This window comes from Pinus tabuliformis, chromosome 7 (genome assembly GCF_031772625.1).
Source record: "Pinus tabuliformis cultivar Carrire ecotype Pingquan chromosome 7, CPIR1, whole genome shotgun sequence".
Taxonomy (NCBI): Eukaryota; Viridiplantae; Streptophyta; class Pinopsida; order Pinales; family Pinaceae; genus Pinus; species Pinus tabuliformis.
Window position 1 is genome coordinate 870,833,906 of NC_142293.1, and position 10,304 is coordinate 870,844,209.

At 34.7% G+C, this 10,304-nt stretch overlaps 1 non-coding gene across 1 annotated transcript; it reads right to left on the reverse strand.

Annotated features, from left to right (window-relative positions):
• Positions 1-9,223: 9,223 nt before the first annotated feature.
• Positions 9,224-9,297, reverse strand: TRNAW-CCA (transfer RNA tryptophan (anticodon CCA)). Its single transcript has one exon. It is a non-coding gene; the product is annotated as a tRNA-Trp (tRNA).
• Positions 9,298-10,304: the final 1,007 nt, after the last annotated feature.

Sequence of the window (10,304 nt, forward strand, 5' to 3'; positions counted from 1 at the left end):
TTTCATCCTTTACAATGATCTTATAGATCATTTGATAGGGTTGGTAGCTCAGTGGATCAGAGCTCATGGTTTCAGACCGTGAAGTCAAGGGTTCAATCCCTTCTAGCCCAAAAGATGTTGTATTTTAAATGAAAATTCCTTTCCATCGCGGTATAGGAGAGAATCTTTCTTTATAATAGAATAAAGTATTCTATCATAATCCCGGATCGATACTTCAGATTCCTAATTAATAATGAATGGAAATGATTTCTCAATGATTCATTCTACTATTGATTAATAATTTTCATCATTGTATTTATACTTATACGACTTCTCTTCATACAAAATAAGATAGGAAAAGTAACAATTTTCACCTTTATATGGAAGGAAAACTCTATGTCTATAAAGGAGTGGTTTGAAGACAAGCGTAAAATAACTGCATTACTAAAAAATTCGATCGAAAGGAATAGTAAGGATGCCAATGAGACGGAGAAAAACAAGAATAAAAGTATTGATTACGCTAAAATTAAGAAGTTATGGGCTCAATGCGATAATTGCGAGAAGTTGCTATATCTTAGATTCTTGAGAGAGAATCAAAGTGTTTGTAAAGAATGTGGATATTATCTGCAAATGAATAGTTAAGATAGAATAGAACTTCCAATTGATCGTGACACTTGGCGTCCTATGGATGAAGACATGTACACTCTAGATGTTCTTAAATTTTATTCTGAGAATGAACCTTCTCATTATGATAATCTTAATTCTGAGGATGAATCTTACAAGGATCATATCACTTTCTATCAAATAGAGACAGGTTTAACTGATGCTATTCAAACAGGCATAGGTCAATTAAATGGTCTTACTATCGCATTCGGTGTTATGGATTTTCAGTTCATGGGAGGTAGTATGGGCTCTGTAGTAGGTGAGAAAATAACTCGTCTGATCGAGCACGCTACCGCGGAATCTCTTCCATTAATTATGGTGTGTGCTTCCGGAGGAGCACGTATGCAAGAAGGAAGTTTTAGTTTAATGCAAATGGCTAAAATAGCTTCTGCATTATATATTCATCAGAAGGAGAAAAAGTTGTTATATATATCGATTCTGACGTCACCGACAACTGGTGGAGTGACTGCTAGTTTTGGCATGCTGGGAGATATTATTATTGCCGAACCTAAAGCGTACATTGCATTTGCAGGTAAAAGAGTAATCGAACAGACATTAGGTCAGAAAGCGATTGAATATTTTCAGGTGACTGAGCATTTATTTGGTCATGGTTTATTTGATCTGATCATTCCACGTAATCTCTGAAATATTTTGGTTTTACGTTTTACGGTCTTCCTTGTAAATAAAGAAAAAGAAAAAAATGAACGTTGAGTTTCCTTATCAGGAAAAAGGATCAAATCGATTTCCTTGAAACGGAAGTGACAGTGATACAGTTTCTTATCGCGGTGAAGGAGAGAATTGCTTTTCACCCCCTTCTTATTAACAATTTATGATCCTCGAGCCTATACTAACAATCCATATAGCCAATTCTCCGCTTTCAGAAATCAGAGAAATTTTGGTCAGGATTCATGTTCTTCCAGTAATTTACTTATATAGTAAGTGTTCTAATGGATCTCTATGTTGTAATATATAACTCATTGTTGAACTCATCGAGATCTTATTAAAAAAAATTGCCCCAACTGGAAATGCTTTTTTAGTATTTTCGGGAGAGACGGGGAAAGGAACAACGAACACTTGCATACATGTATTCTATGAAGAAGGACGAATGGGACTGCTTATTTGGTCCCATCACTTATTTGACCTTATAATTATTCTTTGTAATATGGATAAACATTTCATTGATTAAGTAACGTACTCTTTCTATGATAATTCCTAACCTACTCCCTATCCTACCCTCTATTTTGGTGCCTTTAGTCGGCTTATTACTTCTGGAAATTACAATGGTTCTTTCTCATCTGTATATTCAGAATGACGAGATTTTATGAATCTTATCAAATCAGATTTAATAAATGAGTTTAGATCTTTCAATTGCAGAACAGATAGGATATCTATATCTATTTTATATGTTATAAGATAGAACTCTTATAGACACAAAATAGATATAAATATCCAAATTATATATATATATATATATATATATATATATATATATATATATATGAATATGGATATTTATTCATATTCATATACATATACAGATAGGATCTACACATATGTCAATAAATAGGTATGGGTCAATAAGTTAATGTGGTCGGTTTTCTTTTTTCATACGGTATAGATATCTATTCCAGGAGATATTTATACTCCACTGATCCAATGTTGTTTCTAAAATTGAGAAATTAGGGAAGGACCCATTTGAAATGGATGGTAAGAATGGACAAGAAGACAAACTTGGCTGACTTAATTGAAATTTTATCTATCTATATAGATAATTCATAAGAGTTTGGGAACCAAAGGATAAAAAAGTTGGCTATTCCCTCAAATTCAATAGGATGGAATTGAATACAATTTTTTATGAATCGTCGATCCAAATGGCTCTGGATAGAACCTATAACAGGGTCTCGAAAAATAAGTAATTTCTTTTGGGCTTGTATCCTCTTTCTGGGTTCACTAGGATTTTTACTAGTCGGGATCTCGAGTCATTTTGGTGAGAACCTGATACCCCTATTGTCATCTCAACAAATACTCTTTGTTCCACAAGGAATTGTAATGTGTTTTTATGGTATTGTAGGTCTGTTCATTAGCTCTTACCTGTGGTGCACAATATTGTTCAATGTGGGTGGTGGCTATAATAAGTTCGATAAAAAAAAGGAATTGTATGTCTTTTTCGTTGGGGATTTCCCGGAATAAATCATCGTATTTTCCCACGATTTCTTATGAAGGATATTCAGATGATCAAAATGGAAATTCAAGAAGGTATTTCCCCTCGTCGTGTTCTTTATATGTAAATAAAGGGCCGACAAGACATTCCTTTAACTCGTACTGGTGATAATGTGAACCTAAGGGAGATCAAACAGAAAGCCGCTGAATCAGCTTGTTTCTTGTGTGTATCCATTGAAGGGTTTTCAAATCGGGGGTGTCTTTATCCTTGACATACATTCAAATGTAAAAACATTTGAATATATGTCGAGGATAAAGGAACATGAATAAATATCCAATCAGGAAATTTCAATAAATATTCCATTTTCGTACAATGAAATATTTATTGAAATTTCATTTTATGAAAATGGAACGATATAGGATCTTTACGAACAATATACTATTTTTATGAAATAGTATAGAAAGAGGTAATATAGAAAAAGCAATAAGTTAAAATAGAACTAGTACTAGTAGATGAATATGATGTATCAGAAACGACAATTACTAGATAGAGTAGTCCGGTTTCCCTAAAACTAAAACGCTTTTTTCCTCTCATCACGATCCAATTATGACTTTTTGTCGTTCTCTCATTTTTGAAGAGCGTTTGTCATCTTTGGAGATAACTGGGGAAATATTCGTAAAGGATCTAGTGATTAGGATTCAAAGGATCTTGGCAATGATTAAGACTTATGTTACTTCAAGTTATTCTTCTAAAAAAGAAGAAGATGAAAAAAATGAATAGATAATTGGTCCAGATATAAATGATTTGGAATGATCTCCTTATGCTCCGTCTCACCCATTTTGAACAAACCTTTTACTTTTTTCCCGAGGATATTTTTTTGATCGGGATCAAACAATTACGCAATAGATCAATCTATGGATCCCATACCTCATTCTATCACTCGTACTTTGTCTAGATTTCGGACATAACTGACAAGTGAATCAGGTTCGTTAGCAATTCACGAATTGGAAGTGTCCGAATATAAAGCATCAGCTTCCCTACGATATCTCACATGTTTAGTAGCACTGCCTTGGGTAATTCCTATTTCATTACGGAAAGGTTTGGAGCCTTGGGTTACAAAATGGTGGAATGCGGTTAAATCTCAGAAATTTTTTGATGATCTCCAAGAAAAAAATGCTCTGGGAAGATTTGAGAAAATAGAAGAACTATTCTTGTTAGAAAGAATGGTGGAAGATTCTTTGGGAACACATTCACAATCTCTTTGTATAGAGATTCACAAAGAAATGATCCAATTGGTCGAAATTTACAATGAAGATTGTATCCAGATAATATCAAATTTATTAACAAATCTAATAGTTTTGCTTTTATAAGTGCTTATATCATTCTGGGTAAGAATAAACTCGCTATTATCAATTCTTGGATCCAAGAATTCTTCTATAGTCTGAGCAATACAATGAAAGCTTTTCTAATTCTTTTAGCAACCGATCTACGTATTGGGTTTCATTCACCCCATGGTTGGGAACTGATGATCGATTTGATCTCCAAAAGTTATGGATTTGCCCATAATGAACGAATCATATCTTGTCTTGTTTCAACTTTTACAGTCATCTTAGATACGATTCTTAAATATTGGATCTTCCGTCGTTTCAATCGTATATCTCCTTCACTTGTAGTAATTTATCATTTGATGAATGAATAAAGAATAGGTAGGTTGTTTTCTCCGACTGAAACAATTGAAACAGAATAATAAAGTGTTTTCCGTGTTCAGGAATTAGCTATTCCTCCCCTTCATTCTTCTCCTGGTGTGAGACTTCCGATTTCTTATTTTTAGGTTTGGTTGAATCAATATAGCAGCATAATTTTTGACAGGTAACTATGATAGCTACCTACTCTCACCCCAAAAATGATTTGGAACCAATAATTGAACCATGCAAAATAGAAATACTTATGAATGGGCGAAAAAGATGACTCGGTTAATTTCCGTCCTGGTCATGATACATATCATAACTCAGACATCCATTTCGAATGCATATCCCATTTTTGCACAGCAGGGTTATGAAAATCCCCGAGAAGCCACTGGACGTATTGTATGTGCCTATTGTCACTTGGCAAAAAAACCTGTGGATATTGAGGTTCCACAGTCTGTGCTTCCCAATACCGTATTTGAAGCAGTTGTTAAGATCCCCTATGATATGCAGATAAAACAAGTTCTTGCTAATGGCAAGAAAGGGGCTTTAAATGTAGGAGCTGTTCTAATTTTACCTGAGGGCTTTGAATTAGCCCCTCCTGATTGTATTTCCCTTGAGATTAGACAAAATACGGGTAATATTTATTTTCAGAACTATCGTCCCAATAAAAAAATCATTATTGTAATAGGTCCTGTTCCCGGTCAAAAATATAGTGAACTTGTGTTCCCCATCCTTTCACCAGATCCCTTCTACTGATAAAGAAGCTCACTTCCTGAAATATCCCATATATGTGGGTGGTAATAGAGGAAGAGGACAAATTTATCTCGACGGGAGTAAGAGCAACAATACGGTCTATAGTGCTTCAGCAACAGGAAGAGTGAGCAAAATTTTACGTAAAGAAAAGGGTGGATATGAGATAACTATCGATAATACATCAGACGGTGGGAAAGTGGTTGACATTGTACCTCCAGGACCGGAGCTTCTTATTTCAGAAGGCGAATTGATCAAGGTCAATCAGACATTAACGAATAACCCTAATTTGGGTGGATTTGGTCAAGGAGATGCAGAGATAGTACTTCAAGATCCATTACATGTTAAAGGTATTTTATTATTCTTAGCATCTGTCATTCTGGCACAGATATTTTTGGTCCTTAAGAAGAAACAATTTGAGAAAGTTCAATTGGCCGAGATGAATCTTTAGGTCCATAGATTTTTGAACATGAAGTTTACTTATTGTTTCAAAAATGAATACCCCTTCAGAGCCTTTTATCCTTCTTCTCCCTTATATATTCTTGATAAAATGTTCATTTAGATCTAAATTGGAATAAAATTGAAATAGGGAGTGACTCCATAAGAACTGGAATAGATCAACTTGTTGAACGATCCCCGATATGCTATATCGTGTACTATATACATGCCATTCCTTCCTTTTCTTGTCCAAACGATCCAGAAAATAGAGATAGATTGTAGGGAGGAGAGATGAGGAGAATAACTAAGCAATCTTGGAGAAGATTCCTATTTTCTCTGATCCTATTCTCCTATTTAATTATTCGAAGAACTAATTGGGTTTCCGATCTTGTCCTATTCGTTAATTCCTTCATAATTTGAAGATTATTTCGTACGTTATACTAAAAATTCCTAAAGAAGGAAGAGCAAACAAGTAAGGGGCAATATCACTCATAAAAAAAAACCTATAAAACTTTTGATAGGGTTTGTTCCTAATGAGAGAAAATGAATAAAAGGTGTTTTTCCTCTTTTATTTTGTAAGCCAAAAAAATAGAAGAAAATATTCTATATGCACATTTAGATTCTAGTTCGGGTTTTTACAAAAACTTCGCATAATCTTCCATCAGATAAATGAGCAAATATTTAGTACTTAATATTATCCGTTTTTTTGTTGTTCCTTCGACAGATATTTAAATTTGATCGATCCAAATTTTTTTCCGATCATATAGCGGAAGAATAGATTGGCTCATCACTTGACTGAAAGGCATTGAATGAAGTAAATGACAGAGTCATTTTATTTGTACAAATATTCTCTTCTAATTCAGATTAATATAGAAAGAATCTCAAAAAGAGATTTCGATAAGGCCTTACCCTTCAAAGAAGGGTAAGGCCTTATCGATTTTTCACTTTCGCATGTATACTATTTCCCACAGTAAGTGCATTTCCCCTACTATAGGGATGACCCTAATCCGGAATATGAACCATAGAAAAAGACACCCAGTAGACCAATCACGATAATACCAGTTACAGTACCTATCAACCAAAGAGGGATCCTTCCAGTGGTATCGGCCATTTCTCTTACTCCCTTTCACATTTTCTTAAGTGGTCATACTCAAGACATAAACAGTCATAGCATAGATAATTATGCGTATTGGATCTCTTATGAGAATATTATCATTGTTCCTAATTGAAAAAATAATTGGAGAATGGAACAAAAAGTACAAAAATTAGTAGCAACCCCCAGTAGAGACTGGTACGATTCAATTCAACATTTTGGTTGTTCGGGTTTGGTTGTGTCATATCTACATACTTCCTCTTCCTTTAGTATAGAGTTTATCGTTGGATGAACTGCATTGCCCATATTGATGCCAAGAAAAAAACTGTAGGGATAGCTAGCCCGTGAACGACCAACCATCTAATTGTAAAAATTGGATTAGTTCTATCTATAGTCATTAGTGCCTCCTAAAAACATCTAGTAAATTCATTGAGTTGCTCTAACGGATCGAAACGTCCAGTTACTGATGGAACCTCTTGTCGACTTTTTGTGAAATACTCATTTGGCCGGGGGCTCTCGAACACATCATAAGCCAAACCCGTGCTTACAAATAACCAACCTGCAATGAATAGAGAAGGTATGGTAATGCTATGGATAACCCAGTATCTAATACTAGTAATAATGTCAGCAAAGGAGCGTTCTCCCGTATTCCCAGACATGCTCAGCTCCATATATTATTGTAAATTCAGTCAAGGGGGAATTGATCCCATGAAAGATAGTTTTCAGGAAATGGAAAACTACTGATATCTTCTCCAATCCTTGTTAGATTGTCAATGTTATACCAAGGGTATCTTTAAAGTCTACTGGACTAGTATAGCTAGCTTTCTTCTGACACAACAATACAATTTTGATGAGTATCGAGAAGGAACGTGATAGAATGATTCTGTTCCTGCCAGCAATTATTCTATCTCTGTTTGGTCGACTAAATCCCAACAGAAAGAAGAGAATATTGCATGTTCCGAGGTCCGTTCGGGCGTAAGGAACCCCAACTCCCTCAATGGATGTTGTAACAATAGCATAGTGGAAATTTTCGATTGGTATTAGCTTTTGCATACGGGTGGCTTTAGAACCAAAAAAGAGGATGAGTGCCGCTTGCAAAGGATATCAATCACTATCAATAAAACTCATCCAAATATTATTCTTTTATATTATTCCTTTTTCATTCCGAGATGACATTATGCCCGTGTAGATGAACCCAGTAATTCAAATTGCACGGGGATCATTGGTGCTATGCAGATGTATGTTGCTTTTCCAATAGTATTCGGCACAGATGGAGTTATGCCACAGACTTATTATATAGTACCTTGTATTAATGAGTAGGTGTTACTTATTAGATAAAGCCAAGTGGATAGTGCAATATAACCTAGTCAATTTTAGGTATGTGAAATTACAAGTTACTCTTTGCAATAGGTGGAATTTCTGTAATATCGGGCTCTAATCGCTCTAATAATTAATATTGAAAAAACCTAATCTGTCTAGAGGGTCGAATGATTGGATCAATAAGATTGAGAAATGAAAGGACAAACTGGATATTCATATTCTTTCTTACACCTAAATGTGAAATTCACAAAACTTTGGCTATGTCTGTGGAGAGTTTTCTTCCGGTCCAGTCTCTGGACCGATAGCTACTGGTAAAAATATAATGCCAGGTGATCCAATCATACTGATTGAGAATTCATTCACCCTGTAAGAAGATTACACTCGACAATTTGTGAAGGGGTTTGTCGGTGCTATTCATTAGTTGCTCGATGAATGATTTCTAGGATAATGAAGAGATTTCTACTATAGATCTCCTCTCATCCATTTTCATTCATACATATCCTATAGTAGATATAGGATCCTGAATTGGTACGAATTGGGACAATTGATCTTTTGTATTATGATCTCAAGGTTACGAAAATAAAAATTTAGGTAATTGTCCCATGAAGATATGTATAAACCATATTTCATTCAGTCCTTCCACGCCTACTTTAACTATAATTAGTTATTTCGGTTTCTTATTGGCTTCTATCGTTTTCACCCTAGTCCTATTCATTAGTTCGAGCAAGATACAACTTATTCAAAATGAAGGAAGGGGAAACCCTCTCAGTTCATTATTTCAATTTCAATAAGTTTGTTTATTCCCTCTATATAAATTTCTGATCATTGAGATTCATAGCAAATTAAGGGTACTATACAGTATAGCTATTATCCCTACTTATTTCGTTGAATAGAAATGATTGAGGCTTTTCCATCCGGAATTGTGTTAGGTCTAATTCCTATAACTTTGGCCGGATTATTCATAACTACATATTCACAATACCGACGTGGTGATCAATTGGATATTTGATCCTGGAATATCCTCCAATTTCATTGGCCTCCTACTTTTCCTGGGAGGTCAGATTCCATTGCTCGTTCCAGTTAGAATGAATTATCGATAATTTTGAGGGTTGGATTTGATAGGAACATAATCACGCTCTGTAGGATTTGAACCTACGACATCAGGTTTTGGAGACCTACGTTCTACCGAACTGAACTAAGAGCGCTTTCTTTGATATTCGGAGATGAAGGAAAAATACCTTTTGTTGATACTTTTAGATAAAAACACTTTCGCATCTGATATGATTCAATTATTTGATGTTCCCGTTGAATCGATATCAAATGATCTTTCATTCCTTTCTTTCCATAGAAAAGAAGGGAAAGGTAGGGATGACAAGATTTGAACTTGCGACATTTTGTACCCAAAACAAACACGCTAGCAAGCTGCGCAACATCCATTCTAATCATTAGACAATGTTATTTTAATTTTATTTTGTAGAATTCGAAATTTGTTTCCCACATTTTTCCACCTTCATTTCTCTTCGGTCTCGTGAGTGAAAAGACTTTATACATGTAGGGTCTATTATCTAGAATATCACTATTCATTATGGTGATGCAACATCTTTTTCCTTTTCTATAAATAGGACCATAGCTTGGATCACATTATATATATTCATTAGTTCCGAGTTTTCTCTAGGATTCATAACTATTGATATGGTTGAATCACTTACACATTATGATCAATAAGGAGAATTTACAATGCAAGATCTAAAGACCTATCTTTCCACAACGCCTGTGTTAGCTATTTTATGCGTCAGTTTTTTAGCCAGCCTATTGATAGAAATCAATTGTTTTTTTCCAGATGCTCTTATTCTTTCCTTTTTAAAATTTTTTTCCTCCCCTTAAAGCCAAGGGAAAAAAGATTGTGCTAGATTGACTTCTCCTACCTCTTGGAGAAATTAGTGCATTCAACCCCAAAAAGGATCTAAGTTTAAGACTGGAAGGGGGTAGAATTCAAGTAGAAATATCGATCTAAAGATTCTTTCCACATTCAATTTTGTAAGTAAAATTGAAAACTCACTCCTGATCAATCATTTTTTTACTTTCAAATGTTTCACTGTAGGATCTCCGGCTATCAACTTCTATCCCTTTTTCCCTTTTTCTTTTTGAGGTTGAAAAGAAAAACCAATATTCAAAGTAAGTTTATGGCCAAGGGCGGAGATATAAGAGTAAC